General features: G+C 33.2%; 1 long non-coding RNA gene across 1 annotated transcript; it reads right to left on the minus strand.

Annotated features, from left to right (window-relative positions):
• Nucleotides 1-23807: 23807 nt before the first annotated feature.
• On the minus strand, nt 23808-24729 carry LOC107956518 (uncharacterized). The gene is made up of 2 exons (XR_005930518.1): nt 24405-24729; nt 23808-24297 (listed from the first exon to the last, which is right to left on the minus strand). It is a non-coding gene; the product is annotated as an uncharacterized lncRNA (long non-coding RNA).
• Between the last annotated feature and the right edge of the window lie 430 nt (nt 24730-25159).

The raw sequence follows: 25159 nt of genomic DNA on the forward strand, positions 1-25159 counted from the left end.
GGAGTTCCTCGATTTGTGTTGTTCCAGTAGGGTCGGAAGCGTGTAAATTATTATACTAAAAAATCACACAAAGTTCAATTCCCAGGGAAGAGAGGTGGATCACATGGATCTCTTAAATACCAAGTCTTTCCTTAGACAGAATATCCCTTCTATAGTAATTTAATAGCACAATTAAATACTACTATTATACCCTCAAATATTGAAAGAAAAATAGGACAAGAAAGAACACAAGAGATTTAACGAGGTTCGGTAAATTATACCTACGTCCTCGGGCACTAACACCAGATGATAACTTTACTATCTCCAAAGTATTACAAACAAATAGAATTCCTTAAGAATTCTCAAATGGGAGAAGAGAGAAAACTAAGAGAGAAAGATTGGTTGGGATGATTGAAATGAGAAATGAGAAGGCCTATTTATAGTTGAGGTTCAAGGACCAAACAATAAATAGCCCATTATCTCAAGGACCAAAAAAAATTATCCTATGCCACTTTTTCAAAGTCAACTTTAGGGTGCTAAACTTGCACCACTTTGTATTGTTTGCCATTAATGTCGTCTCCCATTAATGTTAACAATCTCCACCTTGAAGATTTGATTAGGATAATCACATCTTCACACACTTCCTTCAACTCCCCAAATTCGATAAAGTTATCTTTTGTAGTGCCTACAAATGCACTCTCGAGCGCCATACACCTGAAGGTGCTCAAATTCTCAGGATGTTAATCAAGTTCAAACAATGATTAAACTTGATTGTTGTTACCACCTTGGTCATCATATCTGCGGGATTATCTGCTGTCGGAATCTTCTGAAGTAGAATTTTTCCTTTTTCAAAGACTTCTCGCACAAAGTGATATCTTACGTCGATATGCTTGGTTCTTGAATGATAGACTTGATTTTTCGCTAAATGAATAGCGCTCTGACTGTCACAATATAAACTTATGTGACTTTGAACAACTCCTAAGTATTTCAACAATCCATTAAGCCAAATAGCCTCCTTAACAGCTTCTGTAACTGCCATATATTCTGCCTCTGTAGTAGACACAGCTACTGTAGACTGTAAGGTAGACTTCCAACTCACTGGGGCTTTCGCAAGAGTAAACAGATACCCCGTAGTTGAACGACGTTTATCTAAATCACCAGCAAAGTCGGAATCAACATATCCAACTACAAACTGACCAAGTGCTTCATCCTGTTCAAAATTAAACCAACATCTACGGTTTTTCGAAGATACCGTAGAATCCATTTCACAGCTTGCCAATGTCCTTTTCCAGGATCATGCATATACCTGCTCACAACTCCAACAGCTTGTGAAATGTCAGGCCTCGTACACACCATCGCATACATCAAACTCCCAACTGCATTAGCATATGGGACTTTAGCCATATATTCTCTTTCTTCTTCAGTTTTCGGAGATAATTGAGCACTAAGTTTCAAATGAGAAGCAAGTGGGGTACTTACATGTTTTGTGTTTTCATTTACACCAAAACATTGTAATACCTTTTTCAGATATTGCTTCTGATTTAAACAGAGCTTCCCTCTCGGTCTATCTCTACTTATCTCCATGCCGAGAATCTTCTTAGCCTCACCTAGATCTTTCATCTCGAACTCTTGATTCAACTGAGCCTTCAGCTTATCTATCTCATTTTGGCTCTTCGAAGCGATTAACATATCATCAACATACAAGAGTAGATAAATGAAAGATCCGTCATGCAGCTTCTGCAAATACACACAATTATCATATTTGCTTCTTGTGTACTTCTGCCTTCTCATAAAGCTATCAAATCGCTTGTACCACTGCCTCGGGGATTGCTTCAATCCATATAGCGATTTGTTCAGCTTACAAACCCAATTTCTACCACCAGCATCTGTGTATCCTTCTGGCTGAGTCATATAGATCTCCTCTTCTAACTCACCATGCAAGAAAGCCGTCTTAACATCAAGTTGAGCTAGCTCCAAATTCAACTGTGCTACCAAGGCCAACAAAATTCTAATGGAGGAATGCTTCACAACAGGGGAAAATACATCATTGTAGTCAATTCCCTCCTTCTGAGCGTAGCCTTTAGCTACCAATCTTGCCTTGTAGCGAATATCCTTCTTGCTAGGAGATCCATCTTTCTTTGTGAATACCTACTTGCATCCGATTGCCCTTTTACCTTTATGTAATTGCGCCAACTCCCAAGTATTGTTCTTCCGGAGAGACTGCATTTCTTCATCCATGGCGCTTTTCCATTTATCACTTTCTAAGCTTTGCATTGCTTCTTGATAAGTGATAGGAATATCATCAACAACGGGAAGGGCGTAGGCCACCATATCAGTAAATCGAGCAGGTTTACGAATTTCTCTCCGTGGCCTTGCAACTGCAACTGGTTCTGGTGTACTTAGTGGTTCTTGGGTCAGAACCTCTTCAACCTCTAATTCTTCCATTGTGGCTGGAGAATTAGACTTATTAACTGGGCAAATCCCCATCTGCTCAAACTCCACCTGTTTTGGAGTACACTCCACCTGCTGTGGAGTATTGCTCGTCTGAATATCTTTATCTGCTACCTTTTTCAATGTGGCAGATTCATCAAAGGTAACATATCTGCTACAGATCATTTTCTTTGTGCTTAAGCACCAAAGACGAAATCCCTTCACTCCAGAAGTGATTCCCATAAAGAGAGCTTTCTTTGCCCTCGGATCTAACTTTGACTCCTTCACATGGTAATATGCAGTGGTTCCAAACACATGTAAGGAATCATAATCTGTAGCCGGTTTTCCAGACCATACCTCCATAGGAGTTTTTTTTTTCTAATGCAGATGATGGCAAACGATTAACAAGATGGCCAGCGTATGTCACAGCCTCAGCCCAAAATTGCTTGCCCAACCCAGCATTGGACAACATACATCGAACTTTCTCCAGCAATGTTCGATTCATACGCTCTGCCACTCCATTCTGTTGTGGTGTATCCCTAACTGTGAAGTGTCGAACAATACCATACTCTTGGCATACATCGAAGAACGGATCACTTTTATATTCCCCTCCATTGTCCGTCCTAAGCCGCTTGATTTTCTTGCCAGTCTGGTTTTCGATCATAGTTTTCCATTTAAGAAAAACTCCAAGCACTTCATCTTTAGTTTTCATGGTATACACCCAAACTCTTCTGGAAAAGTCATCAACAAAAGTAACAAAGTAGTGTTTTCCTCCCAACGAAGGTGTTTTGGAAGGCCCCCACACATCTGAGTGAATATATTCCAAAATACCTTTTGTATTATGGATAGCAGTGCCGAATTTCACTCTCTTTTGCTTTCCCAGAACACAGTGCTCACAAAATTTTAATTTGCAAGCCTTTGCACATTTCAACAATCCTTGCTTTGCCAGAATTTGCAAGGATTTTTCGCTGGCATGTCCCAACTTCATATGCCACAACTGCATTGAGTCCAAGTCTTTGTTACCGGAAGCTGCAGCGACTGCTCCAATAACTGTACTACCTTGGTAGTAATACAAGTTATTTTTCCTGATGCCCTTCAATATCACAAGTGCGCCAGATGTCACTTTCAAAACCCCATCTCTCATAGTAACAACTGAACCATTGGATTCCAAGGCTCCCAATGAGATGAGATTTTTCTTCAAACTGGGCACGTACCGAACATCAGTCAGAACTCTGGTTGATCCATCTTTATTCTTTAATTGGATTGAACCTATCCCAACAGTTTTACAGGCATTGTCATTGCCCATATAAACAACTCCTCCATTTAGTTCTACTAAATCAGAGAACCACTCCCGGTTAGGGGACATATGATAGGTACAACCCGAATCCAATATCCACTCATCTGAATGGAACGACGATGATGATGCAACCAGTGATAGTTCAGAGTCACTAGTATCATGCTTAGCAACACAAGCATCTACAACAGCTTTTCCCTTATTCTTCAGCTTTGGACAATTTTTCTTCCAGTGGCCTTTCTCATGACAAAAAGCACATTCATCTTTCCCGAGTCTGGACTTTGACTTTGATCTCCCCTTTTGAGTTTTCTTCCGAGTGTATGAACGACCTCGGACTACTAAAGCTTCTGTATCTCTGATTGAGTTTTTCTGTTTGTCCTTCTTTCTCTGTTCATAACTGTATAAGGCCGCACAGACTTCGCTCAGAGATATATCACTCCTGCCATGAAGTAGAGTAGTTTCTAGGAACTCAAACTCCTCAGGAAGTGACCCCAACAGCATCAAAGCCAAATCTTCATCTTTGAATGTCTCATCCATATTCAGCAAATCAGTGACTAGCTGATTAAATTTGGTGATGTGATCATTCATTGTGGTACTTGGGACGTATGTGAAGCGAAACAGTCTTTTCTTCAAGTGGAACTTATTTTGACTGTTTTTCTTCAAAAAATTTTCTTCAAGTGCCACCCACAACTTATTTGCAGAAGTCTCCTTTGAAAAAGCATACCTCTGCTCTCGAGAAAGGCATGATCGAATTGTGCCACATGCCAACCGATTGATCGCCTTCCAATCTTTCTCCTGTACATCATCTGGTTTCTCTTTATCAATGGCAATGTCTAGACCCTGCTGAAAAAGGGCATTTAGAACCTCACTTTGCCACATACCAAAATGGCCCGTGCCATCAAAGATCTCCACGGCCAATCTTGCATTTGCAATTGTCGGTCTTGTCCACATGGACGATGTTGAAGCTCCTACACCGACCGTTTTCTCCATAATCTTTCAATATACCTAAGAAAATCTTTTCTGATATGGAAGATCAGTTCAAACTGCAACCACAGAGCATACTACGATTAACCTTCGGCTCTTGATACCACTTGTTGTTCCAGTAGGGTCGGAAGCGTGTAAATTATTGTACTAAAAAATCACACAAAGTTCAATTCCCAGGGAAGAGAGGTGGATCACATGGATCTCTTAAATACCAAGTCTTTCCTTAGACAGAATATCCCTTCTATAGTAATTTAATAGCACAATTAAATACTACTATTATACCCTCAAATATTGAAAGAAAAATAGGACAAGAAAGAACACAAGAGATTTAATGAGGTTCGGTAAATTATACCTACGTCCTCGGGCACTAACACCAGATGATAACTTTACTATCTCCAAAGTATTACAAACAAATAGAATTCCTTAAGAATTCTCAAATGGGAGAAGAGAGAAAACTAAGAGAGAAAGATTGGTTGGGATGATTGAAATGAGAAATGAGAAGGCCTATTTATAGTTGAGGTTCAAGGACCAAACAATAAATAGCCCATTATCTCAAGGACCAAAAAAAATTATCCCATGCCACTTTTTCAAAGTCAACTTTAGGGTGCTAAACTTGCACCACTTTATATTGTTTGCCATTAATGTTGTCTCCCATTAATGTTAACAATTTGCAGAACTACAGAAGGTTATTGACAGTGAACGAGAACCAGATTGAAGATAAGAGAAGATGAATGGGACAAGGGGAAATGTTTTTCAAAATGAACAGATGAAACGTCTTTTGGTGATTAAAACCCCCTCATAAATGAAATGCCTTGAGAAATGGAGATGACAGATAGATGAAGTGACAGGCATCAGGATTTTCTGATTAGGCATATCTTTGGTTGAAAATAGTTGTTCGTCTAGAGTTTTCTATCTTCTTAGACTTTATTCGGGCCTAGTTACACTTGGGCCTTTTTTCATGTTTTTTTTGTTTTTACTTTTTTTTGGACTGACTTGTTTTTCTTTTATTTTGTGATTATAGAAGCCCAATCTGAATTTTAATCAAAAAAAATTTATCTCGAATTTCCATAAAACTTGAATCAAAACCAAAATGAAGAGTGACAGTGTTTTGTAGTGCTGAGAAAAAAACCCGACTAAATTGAGAAATCGAGCCGAGCCACAACTTGGTTCAATCAGTTAAATGATGTTATTAAATCGTATTAATTTGGTTTGGTTTCTATTTATTTTATTTGACATTAAAAAGTCTAAAAAAAAGTTTAATATATTTTTTTACATATAAGTTCAATATATAAATTGATTTAAAACCCAAAACAAAACCCATTGCTTCTAAATTCTATTAGTTTTTCACGAAATTATTGTTTATATATTATTATTGTTAAAACTTCCAAGAATTCAAGTGTTCGTATCTTTTTTTTTATTATGTATTGGGCAGTGGCAAACTAGGGGACTGGCAAGAGCCTCGACCTTCCATAAAATAAAAAATTTCTATTTAAGTCTCTTAAAATTTTAAATTTGTAATAGTAAAATTACACTCTAGTCCCCCAAAAAATAAAAATTTGATCTAACTCTTTAAAATTATAAAAGATATAGACTATTAAAATGTTAAAATTGTATTTTTACTATCGTGAAAATATACAATTTAATTTCGGCCCCCTAAAAAATTTCCTGATTTCACCCTTAGTACTGGGTTCATTTTCTATTATTATTGTCGCTAAAACTTCTAATATTTTAATTATCATTATTAACATTTTCAAGTTGGGTTGTTATCATTGCACATTAAAAGTTTAAAGTATAAATAATTTAACATTTGATTATGTTGAAAAAAAATTAAAAATATGACTAGACTACACAATAATTGATACATTCATGAAGGATGACAATTTTTATCACTCCCCTATATCATGAAAGGAGGCTACAACAAGATCATCTTTATCCGACTTTTCTCTCCACCAAACATAGGTAGATTGGGAGAGGAAGAGATGGAGACCCATGGGTCGCTACTGATTAGGTTCATTGCCCTCATTCTCGTTCCAATAGCTAATCATCTATGCAGCTTCAGATCCAGTCTGGTATCAATGAAAGTTTAATTAAATTTTTAATAAACATTTATAATTATAGATTTTACAAATTATTTTTTAGATAAATATATTAAATGAAATTTTATGTATAATTAAAAAAAATTAACATTGTCAAATAATGTCTGAAAAAACATAAAACAAAGATAATTTTAACTAACTAAAATTGAAAAATATAAATCCAAAGAGAATTTTATCTAAATAAGGTCCAAAATCTCAAAACCCAAAAATAATATGGAAATCCAAACCAGTTTAATATAATTAAATAATAATCAATTTTTTATATCCACTGATTGGATTTGGTTAAAAAAAATCAAATATCCCAATTCAATTTAAAAAGACTGAATGGATCTCACTCCTAATTAGAGGTGAGTATGGGTCGAGCTACTTGCCCGGCCCGAAGGCCCGCCCAAAATGTGAGATGGTTTGGACAAAAATATAGGCCTGAAAAATGAGCTTGGACAAAAAAATAAGGCCTGTTTAAAAAACAGGTCGAGCCTTAGGTAAGACATTTTTTGCCCAGCATTGGCCCGGCCTAGCCCGAATTCACTAAATGACAAAAAAATTTGATTTTTTTAAATATTATTTTCTTGTTATTTTCTCCCTATTTTACTACCATTTTACTATTATGTTGCTACTATTTTGTTGCTATTGTTTGGATATTGTATAAAACTTATTTTATTGTTAATTTTGTTATTATTTTAGAGATATTTGCTTATTAAGTTGCATGTATCTTAGTGTTATTTAAGTATACATATTTTTAAAGTTTATTTTCAATTTATTGGGAAATATTTATTTTGATATTTTTAGTATTTTTGATGTATAATATATATTTTAAAATTATATAAAAATAATATAAAAATTAATATGAGCGGGCTGGGTCAGACTCGAGTTTTAGCATTTTTATCCAGGTCCGGCTTGGACAAAATTTTAGACCGATTTTTAGGGTCGGGCCTATGCCTAGCAAATGGGCTCAAATTTTTAGTTGGGCCCAGCTCAAACCCAACCCGGCCTGGCCCATGCTCACCTCTACTTCTTATGCTTTGTGCAAACATTGTTTTCCCTTAAAATCACTGGGCCAGGAGAAAAAACCACAACCAATTGGGAGGCAAAGTCATAAATTTACTTATTTATTTAATTTTTATCAGTGCAATATCATAATTCATAAGAGGAAGATGGAATCTATGATTGATAGTAAGATCGTATTTTTAATATATTTATTTTTGGTTAATTATCGAATAAAATACTATTAAATTTGGATTTTTCTTATCAAGAATGAAGTTAGTGTGTTGAATTCAAACTCTTACAAAAAGGGGCTAAATTGGAACAAAAAGTAAAGATGATGGCTTAATTGAAAGATTGAAGTTTCAAAGATGACTGGATAAAAATTAAAGGGTTGAAAATTTTTTTAAAGTGGCTGAATAAATATTGAAGGATTTTTAATATTGCTACAACTCTGTAATTAGTTTAAATTTAATCTCTAGTTTAAATTTGATTTTTAAATTTTGAATTATTTACTGATAATATTTAGAATTATTTAGTGATAATATTTAGAATTATTTAATGATAATATTTAGGAAAGTCTAACTAATTTTTAACACTAAAAATGTATATAAATACCTAGTGGCTACAACCAGTTGAACACACATTTTACCTTCCGCATTTAATAAATTCTCTCTTTTTTTCGCTCCTACATCTTGGCAATTCAATTGTGCTGATTAGGCCTGTTCATGGGTTCGACCACCTGGTCTAATCTGAAGGTCTGCTCAAAATGTGGGAGGGTTTGGGCAAAAATATAGGCCCGAAAAATTGGCTTGGACAAAAAAATAAGGCTCGTTTAAAAAACAAGCTAGGCCTTAGGTAAGGGATTTTTGGCCCGGGCCCCGCCCGAACTCACTAAAGGACAAAAATATCTTTTTTTTAAATATTATTTTCTTATTTTTTTCTCCCTATTTTGCTAACATTTTACTATTATGTTGCTACTATTTTGTTGTTATTATTTGAATATTGTATAAAACTTATTTTATTATTATTTTAGAGGCATTTGCTTGTTATGTTGCATCTATCTTAGTGTTATTTAAGTATACATACTTTTTAAAATTTATTTTTAATTTATTGGGAAATATTTATTTTGAGGTTTTTAGTATTTTTGATATATTATATATTTTAAAATTATATAAAAAATATAAAAATTAATATGGACGGGCTAGGTCGGGCCTGAGTTTTAGCATTCTTATCCGGGTCAGGCTTGGACAAAATTTTAGGCCCATTTTTCGGGTAGGGCCTAGCAAATGGGCCTAAATTTTTAGTTGAACTCGGCTCTAACGCAGCCCGGCCCATGCACACCTTTAGTGCTGATTCATTCCTTTTATTCTTTTACTTTCAACTTTGGTTTAATTACCTTCCAAGGCCCTTTTCCCTTTCCACTTATCACAATTCTATTATAATCATTTATTTTCAAACATAATTCTTTCCATGATTAAATACTTTGCAATTATTGTTATTTTGTCATAGGAATTTATATTTGATAGTTTTGACACCCATCATCAATAATAGTATTTCAACCCATGTGTTAAGTGACAGACATGATCTTTTATTTTTACTTATTTTAAGGTTGAATTTAATTATAAAATATAGGGGTTAAATTAACATATTTGGACCCTAACGATTAGATTTGTTTATTGGTTGGGTTACTTGTCCAAATTTGATGGCTTCGTTCAAAGTTTTAATAAATGAAAAAAATATAAAATTAAAAAATAAATATATTTTTTAACAAAGTTAAAAATAATATGGGTTGACTTAAAATGAGCTTGAGTTAACCATTTACAAAAATAGGAAGGCTTTAGTAAAATTTTAGACCCATATTTCGAGTCAGATAGAATTTGGACAAATATAAAATATATTAATATCATACTTTAAGCCCGATTTAAATCGATCCATAAACACCTCTAATAACTACATAAGTTGGAGAAAAGTAAAAAATACAACGAGATTTGACTCTTAAATTAGGCTTAAAATTTGAGCTTTAAAAAGTTAAACTTGGGTAAAGACCCAAAATGAAATTGGTTTAAGAATTGGGCCTAGATTCGAGTTTTGACCTTGATCCTGCTTTGAATCTAAACGAATTTAATTGTAGACGGTGGATGTTTGAAAAAGGGCTTGGACCATCAAACTTTTTATTTAATTTAAAACCTTTTAATGGGTTTCTTAATTGGACCACCATAAATCATAATTAAAATTTAATTTTAAAAACAAAAAGAATTTTTTTATTTCAAATGAAAACCTACATGTGAATATCCAAATATCCACCATCCCTTATCACATATTCTCATCAAACACCATCTAACTAAAACCAAAACTAATAAATTCAGATTCGGACTTAACTGAAACCAAAATAAGGTAAATTTCAATTTAAACTTAACAATGAGCACTCAATTCAATTTAGCCCAATATTCAATTAAAAATTCAAGAGTGAAATTTGATTTAGTCCTTAGAATAGATGAAACTTAGTTTTACCCTTAACTTAAAACCAATCTTTTCATTTTAATTGTACAGATAAATTAAACTCTAAAGTTAAATTTAAAAGTCAATTTTGCTCAAAAAGTCTGCATAAGCCCATTTTAATAAAATCAAGATCCAAGATGTTTGTGATTCAAAAAGTTTAGACAAAATCATGGGCCAAGGATCAAAGCCCGTTACTAATGCACAAAAAGCGTCTCATAGAGGTTAACTAATTAAATAGGGTTCATTTGACCCACTTGAATTGACCCAATTTGTGGAACACATGGAGAAGCCCATCTACTTAAAGTTTTAGTGGCCTAGTGAAACACTTCAGTAAAACTAGAGTTACCAGGGTAATTATTGTAAATCCTAAGAGATAAAGATGTATGGAGTTTAAATCCCTTAGGACACTCATCTTGTAGATAAACACTAATCTTAGCCGTCAATGTAATTCGATCTGTATCGTTGGATCTGGGGGAATTCAACTATAAATAGAGGCATTCCCCTCATTTGTAATCACTCAGTTGCAATTCTTCATAGTATTTGAATACTATTGAGAGTATCTATTCACACACTTGGTGTGCTTTTTTTTTCTTGTGACTCTTTTGTACTTTCGATTTTCTTTTATTTTGAGTTGTTTTCGTTTTGGTTTTGGTGTCTTAGAGAATTTTATCGAGAATTCTCACTTTGCAATAGTTAATCTAACTTAAGTAGATTTGAAACCATGAAATTGCCTAAAGTCTAACAGATTGTAAGACTAAAATTTTAACTCCATGTCAATTGGTATCAGAACTGGTGTTTGAATGTGCCAATTGAGATGAAAAGAAGGAGTTGAAGATCATGTTAAATTAATGGAGACTTGTGGGAGGGGTAAAAAAGCTAGCAGTTCGAGGGATATGCTGTCAGCTTTGGAAGGTAGGGTTGCCAAACTTGCTTTAAGGGGGATGTGAGGAAGACCATTGAAGTACTTGAAGGACACATCGATGAGTTGGACTTGATGATAGAGCAATTCAGGGACTATGTGGCGAAACAAAATATGATAAAAGAGGTCCTCAATGTCGCCAGGGGTGATTAGACATAGAAGAATGATGCTCTCAAAGTCATGGTAACGATTTTAAAGAAATCGGTTGTAGAGCTGAAGGGGAAGCTTACTATATGTAAAGCTGTTTTAGGTAATTAGATGCTGGTTTTGGATAATAAGTAGTGTAAAATAGATGTTCCCAAACTGAAAAAGTTTAAAAGGACAAGATGAGGGATGTGGACAATTTTCTATGAGGGATGGAACGATATTTCTGTGTGATGGGTATCGAGGATGATGCCATTAAAGTAAATACTGTTGTAGTTTATTTTATTAATGTTGCTCTCTTATAGTGGCGTAGTAGGTCTACAGATGAAAAATGAGGTGAGATCGCAATTGGAACTTGGGAGAAGATTTAAAAAGAGTTCAAAAAACATTTTTACTTGTAGTATGGAGTTTGTTAAAGACTTCAGTGAGCTAACGCTTCAAATCTCTAACTTGAGTGAGAAAGAAGCATTCTACTAGTTTAGGGATGGGTTAAAGACAGACGAAAAATAAGAGTTGCACCATTAAAGCATCATTGAAATTATCGTAGCCATGGTTGAGGCAGAGTCCTTTGTCGAGCTTGGCCTGAGAAAAGAGAAATTCGAGTCTTTTAAGCCTAAAGAGACAGACAATGGTGGGGAAGACCATGAGGAAGAAAGATAAGTTGAAATGGGAAAAGTGACAATGATAAGAATGGCAGTAATGGGATATGGAAGCCTAACAACAAACCAAAGGGGCCAGTGAAATGCTTCCTTTGTAATGGATTGCATCTGGTGAGGGACTATCTAAAGAAATCTGTACTTTCTGCCATCGAAGAGGATGATGAGCCAGACAAAGAACATATGAGACTTGGTTTGATCGTGCGTTCTGTCAAAGCCAAGAAGGTCAAGAGAAGATAATGGAATCAAGTGCCTATAGAAGCTTGAGGCAATCTAAGTTGTCTGCAAGCACTAAAGAAGATGAAGCGAAGCCAAAGAGTGAGGCTTTAAAGCTTGGGTCAATAATGTTCAAATCTGCTAAAGCAAATAGGGATAACAAGTAAAAAGTTTGATGTATGTGTACATCAACATTGCAAGTCAAAGAAAGAGTGCCCTTGTTGATACAGGGCATCATGTTTGTTTATATTTAAGAAAGCCATGGGTAAACTTGGTCTTTTAGTTAGTAAATTGACTAAGAAGATCAAGACAGTTAATTCCAATAAGGTCCCAACTGTGAGAGTAGTACAAAGAGTTGAGCTATAGATCGATCAATGGAAAGACAATGAAGACTTCAAGCTAATTCACTTGGATGATTACAACTTTGTTCTTGGTCTAGATTTTCTTGACAAAATTAATGCTTTGTTGGTTCCTTTTGCTAATTGTATATGTATCTTGGATACTCGACAACAACAGTGCGTTGTATTGGTGAGTTGAGACATGAAGAGTGGAACCAAGGTACCATCAGCAATCCAGCTAGCCAATGATGTTTCGTGTGGTAGGATTATTGAATGGTAGATTGAAGTGCTACAAAACCCTTTTGAAAATGCTAAAGAGGTAGAAAACATATATAAAACCTGTTGAGTCATCAGTGGGGCTACCACCTATAAGAGAGGTGGGTTGTGCATCAAACTTTGGGGGAAAAGTGGTGATGCAAACTGGACAGTTGGATAAAGTAAGTTTTATGAGCGAGGTATATATCAAACACTCATCTAGTGTTTTACATTTTGACTTACCGTTAGTTGGGCAAAGACATAAGGACTTAGAGTTTTGAAGCGGGTAAGCAGTGAGACTTACAAACTAAAGTTAGCGGCAAGATTCAAGGTTAACCTAGTGTTCAATGTGATTGTGTCGAAGCCTATTTGTGAGGATCAATGTGGTCTTGATCGAGACAAGTCACAATAGGGCCAAGTATGAGTGGTGACCTTTTATGATTGAGATGTAAAAAAGAGAAATATAGTTCAAGTTAAGCAATGATGGAGACATAAGTCGAGATAAATGTTCCGAGGGGTGAAACTACCAGATAGAGAGACTAGTTAGGAATCAGCCTAGGCATTGAGATAGTTTTGAGATAAGTTAAACTTGTGCCATTTCGAGGACATGACGAGGGCGTCGCCAGAATGAATGGGAAAGAATGTCATGAGCTGTAGATCAAAGACCATGACTAATAAACAAAGAGCGTCCCATGAAGGTCAACTAATTAAATGGGTCTCATTTGACCCATTTGAACTGGCTCAATTCGTGAAACACATGGAGAAGCCCATCTATTTGAAGCATTGGTAGCCCAATGAAATACTCTAATAAAACTAGAGTTAACAAGATAATTATTGTAAATCCTAAAGGATAAAGATGTATAGACTTTAAATCTTTTAGGACTCTTATGTAGTAGAAATGCACTAATCTTAGCCCTTAATGTAATTCAATCTATACCATTAGATCTAGGGGAGCTCAACTATAAATAGAGGCATTCCCCCTTAGTTGTAATCCTTCATAGCAATTGAATACTATTGAGAGCATTTACCCAAACATTTGACATGCTTTTTCTTTCTTGTGGCTACTTTGTTCTTTCATTTCTTTTTCGTTTTGAGTTGCTTCCACTTTAATTTTAGTGTATTGTAGATATTTTATCGAGAATTTTTTACTTTGCGAGAGTTAGACTGACTTAGGCAATTTACTTAGGCTGATTTGAAACCAAGATATCGCCTAAGGTCACAAGGATTGTGAGACTAAAATTCTAGCCTCGTGACATCTACATGTACATGTTAGAAAATAATGTCTTGGATTGACTGACCATGACAGTGCTTTTTGGATTATTATGTGAAAGTCATAGTTATTCTCATTGTGGTAATAGTGTATGTAAATCCTTGGACTTGAGATCATCATAGTTTCCAACATAGGGAATTGTACATTTCGACGTAATCGAATATCTTCTGTAATTGGATGTACTATGAAGATTGTTGTTAGGTATACCACAAACTTTGTAATGGGATATGATTGATTAATATAATATTTGTCTTTTACATATATGGAGTGACATCTTGGGTCCCCTAATTGAGTGAGACTATAAATGTATTTTCATGCTCAAATGAGCTGATATGAGATATCAAACTCATTTTTTCGGACCACAACATTATCGCGAAAAAGTTTTTTCGGACCACAACATTTCTACAACTTGAGTAATAGTAATGCGGTGCTAAATGTCACTCACTATTTATGATACTTGGGTTATAATAATACTACCAATGTTATAATATTTTTACAAGATCACAACCTATGATCGATACGATTAAGATTTGTAGAAAAATTGATATTACATTTAAATGTCTGATTGGAATTTTATCACATATATTATTCTAATTCAACATAGACTTTTTTATAAGATTTTTTTCCATCATATGAATCCAAATTTGAGTAATTATAAATGGATCATCTTAGGGTTAATTTAAATATCTAACGTTTTTTTCTTCCTTTATCTCTAGGGTGACTGTTGAAAATTAAGACATTGACAATTTGATGCTAGAGGGAGTACCCACTCCACTGCCTACTAAATCTATATGGAGATAATTTCCATATTTAATGTGTTGAGAATTTATTGAAATGACTATTTAGGCTATGATGAATATATGGATGATATCTAGCCCATTATGGAAGATCATATCACATGGGGAATCATTTATTGGTGATTGGATTGAATAAGATTACCCTTATCTAATCCCTTGAATAAAAAAAACTTGGATTGGATTAGACCACTAAAGACTTAGTTGCGAAGAATATTTGTTTATCTTGTTTGTTTTTATTCTACTGTATTCAACTTGTATGTGCCTGTTTTATAGGGATTATGATAGATATTCTTATGGAAGCAAGTCTCAATAAACTCTATATAATTGAGAGATTTGTATAGGTTTATGTATGGAGAGAATTGAATACTTAATATGTTCTAAGTGAGGAACCTTATTGTATGAGTGCATAGTGATAGTAAAACCTCTGTGTTGTGATTTTATTTGCTAAATTCACAAGAGGTGAATTTAGTGGTGAGAGCATCGAGCCTTCAAAGTAGAAGGGCGAGAGAAATTATCTCAGGCACTAATTCAATTATGCAAATTGTTTCTTAGCAACGCTCTTTTTTTAACATAGATCGTAGTTTTAGATATGACACTCCATTCATGTTACCCTTAGAAAAAAAGGACATGGTAGAAGTTTATAGGTAACTAGTCAATTGGTTTTTTGGGTAATTCAACTTTCTTTCACATATTCCTCTTTCTGGAAGTGTAAATCCAAGTTTGATTCATCATACAATATATACTTGTAATGTACTTGTGTTTGTATTCGACTTTACAGACTATACATCTTTTAGTTGCAATGGATATGTAAATGAGTACGCAATTGGTCGATTACTTCCAAATCCTTAGCTATATGAAACTGAGAACATTAGTCATAATTTAATTGGTTTAAATATTTTTATTTAATTAAAAATATCACGTGTTATAATTTAATTAGTTTAGAAATTTTATTTAACCAAAGTTAACGATTAATACCTAAAATTATAACGAAATAAAACTTCTAAGTAATAAAAATCTTTAAATACTTGGAGGAGAAATATTACATAATAACTATTTTTCATATATGCTTTTAAAAGAAATGGGATTACAATCAAAGGGTAAATGAAATAGGTATGAGTTGGAGGAGTGGATTCAAAAGCTGTTGAAATTCTATCTAAATTGGATAGAGCGGCAATTTTGATGTGATAGCTGCAAATTGTCTTCCAACATCATGACATTCTAAACAAGTTTTTATTTATTTATGTTGTAGAAATCCCTTTTATGATAACGTGTAGGAAAGGCCATGAAATTGTCAGTGTGCCGGAAGAGTCAAGTCAATGTGGAAAATTTGAGGCCCTCTTCTTACGTGGGCCTTTGAAATTAACTGCTAGCTAGATATGCACTTTGGATAGTTGTGATTGTCAGAAGAAGAAAAATGTTAGGGGTAGAGTATAATGTTTATAGTGCACACCATTCACTACCATTATGATTAAAGCTTATTTAAAAATGAAAAAGAGTAAGTTAATTCGATGAAAATGGAATAAAAAGATCCTACCATTATCATATTTGTTTGATTGAATGGAATAATTTTATTTAGTTATATGGAATAATACATTAGTTTAAAAGATTATTTTATCTTCTGTATGATATTTTTATGTAAAAAATTAAAATTATTTTCTTAATATCATAAAATTATATTATTGTAATTTATGTACTTATAAAAAATATTTTTACATAAAATAATTAAATATAAAATATTATTTTATTAATCCCATATAAATACTCTCTTTTCTCTATCTCCCCCTCTTTTCTCTCTATTTTGTAAAATTGAAATTTCTTAAAAAATATTTTAGGAGAACAAATTTTCTTTCTGACTAAATGGCCCATTCAGACTCCCCACCCATGAATCCTTATTACGGGAGTTGAAAGAAAAAAGATTGCAAAGCATTCTACTGAACTAAACTCTATTTTTTAGGCTACCAATAAAGAAATCTTAATACTCCTCCTTTTATGTTGTTAATTGGAATATATTTATTGAAATAAAAGGACACCTTATTGAGATAAATGAACATCTCACACGTAAAAATCTTGTTATCTCTTTATGAATCTTGTTCTTAATTAAAATAGTTAGCATATAATCAATTATTTCATAGATAACTAACTAAAATAATCAATTTAATAAATTAGAATACATTTGGATAATTATGATAGAAACCCAAATTTTAGGGAAAAATTGTAGGTTGTTTTATATTATTTGACAAATTTAAGGGTGTAATAGTAAGATACATGATATTTTTAGGGAGATAATTTAAGTTTAAATATTAAGAATAACATTGTTAGAAGATAAAACTAAAAATCTTAAAATAATCAGTGTTCATGATCATAAAATGAATATAAAAAATATTTTCATCATAAAAAAACATTTCAATTAAACAACATATATTGTCTTATCAATTTTTCTTATATTAATTATACAAATAAAATATTTTTATATGTTTCATAATTATGTTTATTTCACCTCATTCATTTCAACATAATACAATTATATAATATGTAAAAATAATTAAAACGTAACACTTTCAACCTAATATAATTACAAAATATGTAAAAGAAATTACAACATAACATAAAAGAACAATATGAAAGTAATCCAAATGTACGAGTTTAACAAAATCTATATAGTATAAGCTATAAATATACCATAAGGAAAAGTAAATATATAATACTTTGATGAAAAAAAGCCATGAATAATTGTTAGGTGGATTTTGACCTTATATATTAAATGTTGACAAAACTCACATGGATCAATTATTCAAAAATTATAATAAATATGGAAATTTTGAGTTTTGAGTATTTAAGTTTGAGATTTATTGTAGGTAAATTATATGCGGAGGTATTTGAGTTTCATTATAAGTTGTTTTCTTTTAGTTTTATTAATTTATTTTAAATTCTAATTTTTAATCCATTTGTACTGTAATAATTTAATTTTACTTTATGACTACAAGAAAATATAATTATATTTTGATTTTGATTTTGCTATACTTGTAAGCTTTAAAAAAAATAACTATATGCTACATCATATAAAGGGTTGATATGTAGTTGGTATCTGAACTTTTTTTTATACCTAGTTTGTACTTGAAATTGTATTCCGTCACCCAAGTTGGTACCTTCGTGACCTGACATCAAATGCAATACTTATTTTAGGTCATTTCCGCACTTGATGAGTTTGTTTTCTTGCACTTTTATAATTAAGTATTGCATTTTTAGTATTAGTAGCCTAGGATCTAAATATTAACAAAACAAGTGTTTTACGCATTTTCTGTTATTTCGATGATCCATAAGGTCGGCTCGGGCCTCGTGAGTGACTAATGAGCTATTTAAGTGTGTAGGATGCCAATTTAGGCTTAGGATATACTCAACGTCCTAACAAGGAGCTTCCTTTCGTCACGAAGATGTGATGAATATGGAAGAGCATTCACGATGGCGATGTCGTGAAAAGGATCATTCTTACATCACGATGACACGACGATGGCAGGCAAAAATGAAGTTGATTCCTTGGACGACACTTTTGGGATATTTTCATATTTGGACATTAAAATTTATCAGAATTTTGTATTTATTGGTATCTAAGTGTATCTAGGGTTGAGTGGTCACTAAGTAGCCCATTGCCTACATAAGCAACCTTAGGGTCACCAGAATTGTGTGCAGTTTTAGACAGAGAATTTTACGATTCAATTTTCTTTTCTTTTCATCGTGTAATCTAAACTTTTCTATTTCGATGTGAAGACAATTGCGAGCAAAGATTGTTTTAGCACCATGTATCAATATATTCATGAGCTTTCTCCTATCTCTTATTCTTTTATTTATATTTCATTTCTCTAATTGATTAACATTTGTATGAATAATTGAATAGATTATTGTACTTATTTCATAAATTGCATGATTCGATTAATAAACTAATTTATTTGTTAAGTGATTATTTATCCAAAATTAATTGTTTATTTAAGAGTACTTAGTATATTAGAAAGTGATGCCCCTGACAGAATATCGAGACAGGTGAGATTGAGAGGGTATCCTGCTGTGTATAACTTGTGCCAAGCGGAAAGCTTGGGAGGGTATCCGTATGCTTAGGAAGAGGCTAGAAGGATGACTTAGGTGGTAATCCTTAGTGAAGATAAACCGGGAAGGTAGTCTTAGCTAAGGGTGATAAATAACTCAATCTAGGATAATTAATTATTTAATTAGATAATTAGGGATTTAATCGATCATAGGCTAAAGGCTTGCATTGTTTATACTAGGAATAAGAGAGTCCATTAGGTTAGTTTAGGTTAGTTAATTTAATTAGTTAATTAAAATATTAATTTGGATTCGCACTACTAATTTGTGACTCGATTAGATTAGTAATTATTTTCTATAATTAATTTAATAACGATTTCTCCAATCTGCAATCCCTTGTGTACTATTTTTGAAATACTTACTAGTGTTTTGTTGTAAATTTTACTATATTACAAATTGACCTATAAGCTTGCGGACACCGCCGATTTAATTTAATATATTTTTGGTGTGATATTTTACTATAAATGATAACACGTTTATAGACAATCATTGCATACTAACACCATTAGTCTATGTTGACGTGGCACTGATGACCAATTCTATTGTGACATGCTGTAGCCTTTCGGCATGACACTTGGTGGGCATAAATTTAAAAAGTATAAATTAATTAAAAAGTATAAATTCTTGGACAAGTTCATGTACCAACTAAGTACTTTTGGATTAGTTCAAGTACCAACTAAGTACTTCTGGACAAGCTAAAAGGGCAAGCTACATGTTAACCCTTAGTGTCTGACCATATACAAGTTCAGGTACCAATTAGGTACAAAAAAGGTTTAAGTACCAACTACATTACAAACACACTACCAAATAGTGACAACCCAAAAATCATCACGAAAAACGAAAAGAAATGATTAAAAGTGCTATTTTGATGCCCTTTTACTCTCGAAAACATGACCATTAGAATAGGTATAAAGGTCTATATTGATGGTTGGGAGTTGCTAAAGTAACAATTGTCGATATAGAAACTGTATGCTAAAGTTGATTTGATAATACCTATATCGGCGATAAAAACTGTCAGTATAGGTTTCAAGTGCCAAGGTATGCAATAAACAAATAACAACGTTAGTGATTGTTAGTAAAAGGATATATGAATGCAATTCCTATTATCTCCTTAAACTTATAACAGTATAAACCGTTAATAAATGTTCTATGAATGAATTTCCAATATTATCCATGTTTCTAGACCTGTTCATGGGCTGGGCTACCTGCCCAGGCTTGAAGGTCTGTTAGAAATTTGGGATAGTTTGGGTAAAAATATTAGGCCCAAAAAATGAGTTTGAGTAAAAAAAATTAGTTCTGTTTAAAATATGGGCTAGGCTTGGGCTAACCCAACCCATTTTTAAGTTTAAATACTTTAGATTATGTTATTTTTATATATTATGTAATTTAGAACATGTTAAAAAATAAACCTATACTAAATATATAACACTACTCTAATGTAAACATTAAAATGATGTTAAGATGACAATATAAAAAATTTCAATAAAAAATGTATAAAATTATTAAATATGAAAATAATATAATATATATTTTTTTATAACTAATATGAGGCGGACTTAAAATGGGCTTGGATTAGTCTTTTGCAAATATGAGTGAGTTTAGGTTACTAGAAGTAATCTCACATTGCGAACAATAAGGTGGAACGAGGATGGATTCTCCAAAGTGATGAGGCTTGCTGAAGGTCAACATAGTATGAAAATGACAACAAGTCCCTTTAAGACTAACGTAAGGAAAAAGGCAGTCTACTAAGGGATGGGTTGATCATAGAAGTCCACTAGGGAAGGTATAACCTAAGGACCCTTGGGGCAAAATACAATAGAGCACTACTACATAGGTATAAGAAGGTAGACAGACGTACAACCAAATACCCATATGCGGGGTGTATGAAAGGAAGGTAAGAAGTAAAGTAAGGATAGGATCTGCTGATATGGCGTGGTATCTAGTTGACGGTTAAATAGAGAGTCCAACCAACAGAAGATCTTATAATGAGCTGAGTAGCTCGGAGGATCGAGTAGAGTTCGCCACCCTGGCAAGGCAAACTTGTCATAAGCGAACATGGAGTAAATTTATGTTAATTTATTTACATCTGTCACCCTCTTGTGATAGATTTCATTTGTGAGTGGTTTAGTGAAAGAAATAACTATGTTCTCTCGAACTTAAAGAGTTGATTTATGTTTGTAGGACTTGCGAGGTTGAACGAGGACTCAGAGGAGGGACAAAGCCAGATAGAGTGAATATCGAGAATCATAGGCAGTCAAAGTCATGCACCTAGGAATAGGGTACCATTAGAGGCTGTGCCTCAGTTTCAGTTACAGTTATATTGAAACCAAATAACATCCACAAAATCTGTATTTTTGATAGTTTACCTTAGCTAAGTATTAATAGATTCTTTATACACAGCTAGATTTGAAATAGATATTTGAGGGACCCAACACTTAATGTCTTAGGGCCTTAGTTGTAAGAATTATTATTTTAAAATTTCATTCTTTGATAGTTTTATTTATAGATTGTTTTACAGAAGTCGAGTTAGCAAAGGTTAATTAAGTATAGGTCCATTTATGATGCTCCATACCCAAATTTGACAGATGGGTTAGGTGTAGGGTGTTACAAATTATTGGAAGGTTTGGTTGGAAACTTTGACATATGTACCGAATTATGCATTTTTTTTCAAAAACGAGGGCCTTGTCTTAATGACCAACCTCCCTCATTGCAACATCAGCCAACAGTGAGTAATGTCGACTGGCATGAGGTCGTGACGTGACTCACTATTTTGGTGATGTCACGACGTGGAAAAGATGACATCACGACATAAGTCCTGAATTTTTAAAACTTTGCAATTTGGTCTTAATTCGTGCTTAGGTTGACAAAAGAGCTTTTGTAAGCTCGATTAAGACTTGAAATTGATTTTTAACATGAATTGAATGTGATTGACACTTAATTGCATGTGTGAATGATTATTTACTGTGTATTTGACTGTAGTTGCTCCGACAATGAATGTGACACTCCATAACTCTGACCTGACATCGTTTCGGGTTAGGGGTGTTACAATGTAGTTCGTGCACCAGGTTGCACTTTGTGCACCAGTATGCACTATATGTGCCAATTTCCCCTACTTCAGTTTATTTGATAATGCCTTTTAATGCCGGTTGGTGTGTTGATTGGATGATCCGTGTATATATCCTAATCTAAGTAAGGTTAATAGGGGTTATAAATTGTAAACTTGATAAATGATATCGAAACAAAATAGTATAATGATATGATCAATTGTGTATATGTATATATGGATCATGATAAAAGAAGCATGTGAACAACTATGTGAATAAGTTGAAAGCAAGCCCTAAGGGCTGAAACAAATACAAATGAGTCGATAGACTCCAGAAAGAGATTTAAATGAGGAGTTAAATGGTTTATTTATGTTAAATGAACATGGAATTGAATGACATAATGTTGAGGACATTAATGTGCAATTCATGATAGGCCTTGAATGTTTGAATGGCTTAAAGATATATAATTGGCAAGTAACTTGAATTGGTCAAATATATTGCTATATTGAATAAAATTGGTTTTGCCATTTGCTACATGTATGCTCATATATTTATATGTTAATGGAATAGTTGACATTATTAGGATATGATTGGGTAGTCATTGAATATATATGTCTTGCGGCATGTTATTAATGTTATGTTATATTATCTTGGATTATAAAAGTACCACTGAGCTTTATCACATAATGTACGGTTTATTTATTTCATGCACATGTTGTATAGCTCTTTTCATTTTGTTAAAAAGGCATGTGCCTAGGATTGATTAGTTTCAAGTTGTAAATGGTCAAGCTTGAGTAATGTTGTAATGAATGAATGGAGAAGGTAACCATTCAAGCATGAAATTGGTTTTGTTGTCTTATTTTTGTATAAAGAACTTGTTAAATGTGTTGGATGGTTAATTAAGGTCTTAACACCAACTATTGTTGTCATGTGTTAGGTTGAAAATAAATGGAAATTGGAACTATAGTATTCTACCGAGGAAGTCTCGCCTCTACCCCTTAGATGTCGCGATGCTAGCCATTCTCATCGTGACATCCCCTGTTTGATGTCCCGGCGTTGACTCTGTAATGTTTCTAAAACTTTTCAATTTGGTCTTGGAGCTGTGAAGTTTGCTTACTGTCTTCAAGGTCACGAAATCGAACCGTGGAAATTGTGACATCAACCTGAGAAGTTTTATAAACCTTATAGTTTAGTCCTTGTTCGACCCTGGGATAGTAATGAGCTCTCGTAAGCTCGTATATGACCCGAAAATGATTATGTATCGCATTATACATGTATTATACTCATATTTAAATATAAAGTGGTTGAATTTGTATATAATTGATCATAGTTACTCTAACAACGAATGTGACATCTTATAACTCGAACCTGACGATCGAGTCGAGTATGAGGTGTTACAAAATATACTAAAAAGTCTGCACACTATTTGAGAATAGAATAGTTATTAAAATGAAAACAACCGATAATTTGTTCATTTACTTGAAAATCATCAAACAATAGAATAAGGCCTGTAGAACATAACATGAGATGAAATAACCCGATGGGAGCAAGAGTATTTCTTCATACGCTTTCTTTTGTGCCTCTTGTCACCTTAACAATTTGGCTTTAATTTCTTATTTAGAAAGCACACTGTCATTCCAACTCTTTTGACTACTACAAGCATACAGGACATGGCAAAATGTTGAGTGATTGAACAAAGGTTCCCAATTAAGACCACTAGAAATATTCATGTGAATTAACTATGCATATAATTTGTAGAAGACAACTTAATCCAATATCGATGAATACTTATGATATCGCTCAAGGGTTATGATTAATTTTGATGTATTGAAATCACACAACGAATCTAATCGTAGCACTGTACTTGCTCCCACACAGAAGCATGACATTAAGCATAAACTTATTGTGTAAAATATTCAACCAAGTTGAGTCATATTTGGTTTCCAGTAAGAAATCCATTCTACACGACCCTTACCTTTAGAGTCAGCTTCAATATCATCAGCCACTTGAATCAATATGATTATGCACTTTCACCAGAAAAAGTCACAACATAGAGCGAATAGTAAAACCTTAACTAATTACCTAACTTTCAAAACTAGCAAAATTCAGCAATAGAAAGTATAATCAAACTCTGCAGAGTATATGAAAGGCAAATTCTCGGGGGGGGGGGAACTTCAGTTACAATAGGTAACAAAAAGAAATAGCTTACCTCCACTTGCTTTCATCGTAAGGAGAGTAATCAATATCCTCTTTTCTAACGCAATTAAGCATCAAAGCCGCGATTGAAGCAAATATTCCTAAAAGAAATAAAATAATAATGATGATCCATATAAACATTGATAAAAGGAAATTAAAAAGGAAGCTGATAAATTAATGGTAGAAACAAAGTTGGAACACAATGTACAGAGTAAATAGTGGGCAAAAGAGACATTGATAGAGCTGCATACGAGGACATCGACCCAAAACCACAAGCCAGCACCGAAAACGGTGCCAACGATGCCGAGATCGAAGATCGCCCTCAGTTCTCCCACTCCATTTGATTGTTCTCCAATCTAATTAATTAACTAGTAATTGACAAGGAACAAAAAATGATTTGATTCGAGGAAAAGGAAGAATGACGGAAGAGCTTCCGTTTGACGAGGCCCATGATGGCCCTGGAAGGAGGAGCTACTTCTAGGGAAAAGGAATGGAAAGAATAAGAATAAGATGAAGGAAAAAGCATATGGTTTAGTTTTCATATTAGGGGTATAAGATATTTTATTAAGAAGTACTAACTTAAAAATTTTAAATTATCATCCAAGTTAAAAATATGTCATAGGTTACTATTTTTCATACATTTGAAATTTAGTTTTTAGACTTTTATTTTTAGGAATTTAGTTTCTCTACTTTTCAAATTTTGAAATTTAAGTCCATTTGTTAACATAATTATTTTATTTTGTAAAAATTGTTGGTGTATATTTTGAAATAAAAGAAAAAACTCAGTTAGTACCCAAATAACTAAAGAAAAGACTTTATAATTAATTTAGATTTAACAAAATAATTTTAGTAGTGTTAACAGTTCGACTTTAAAAATTCTAAAAAATAAAGGGACTAAATTTTAAATTTACAACATGTATAGGAACCTATGCCATATTTGAACTTTTTAGAATATATTGAACT

The sequence above is a fragment of the Gossypium hirsutum genome, chromosome A07, assembly GCF_007990345.1.
Source record: "Gossypium hirsutum isolate 1008001.06 chromosome A07, Gossypium_hirsutum_v2.1, whole genome shotgun sequence".
In the NCBI taxonomy this organism is placed as follows: domain Eukaryota; kingdom Viridiplantae; phylum Streptophyta; class Magnoliopsida; order Malvales; family Malvaceae; genus Gossypium; species Gossypium hirsutum.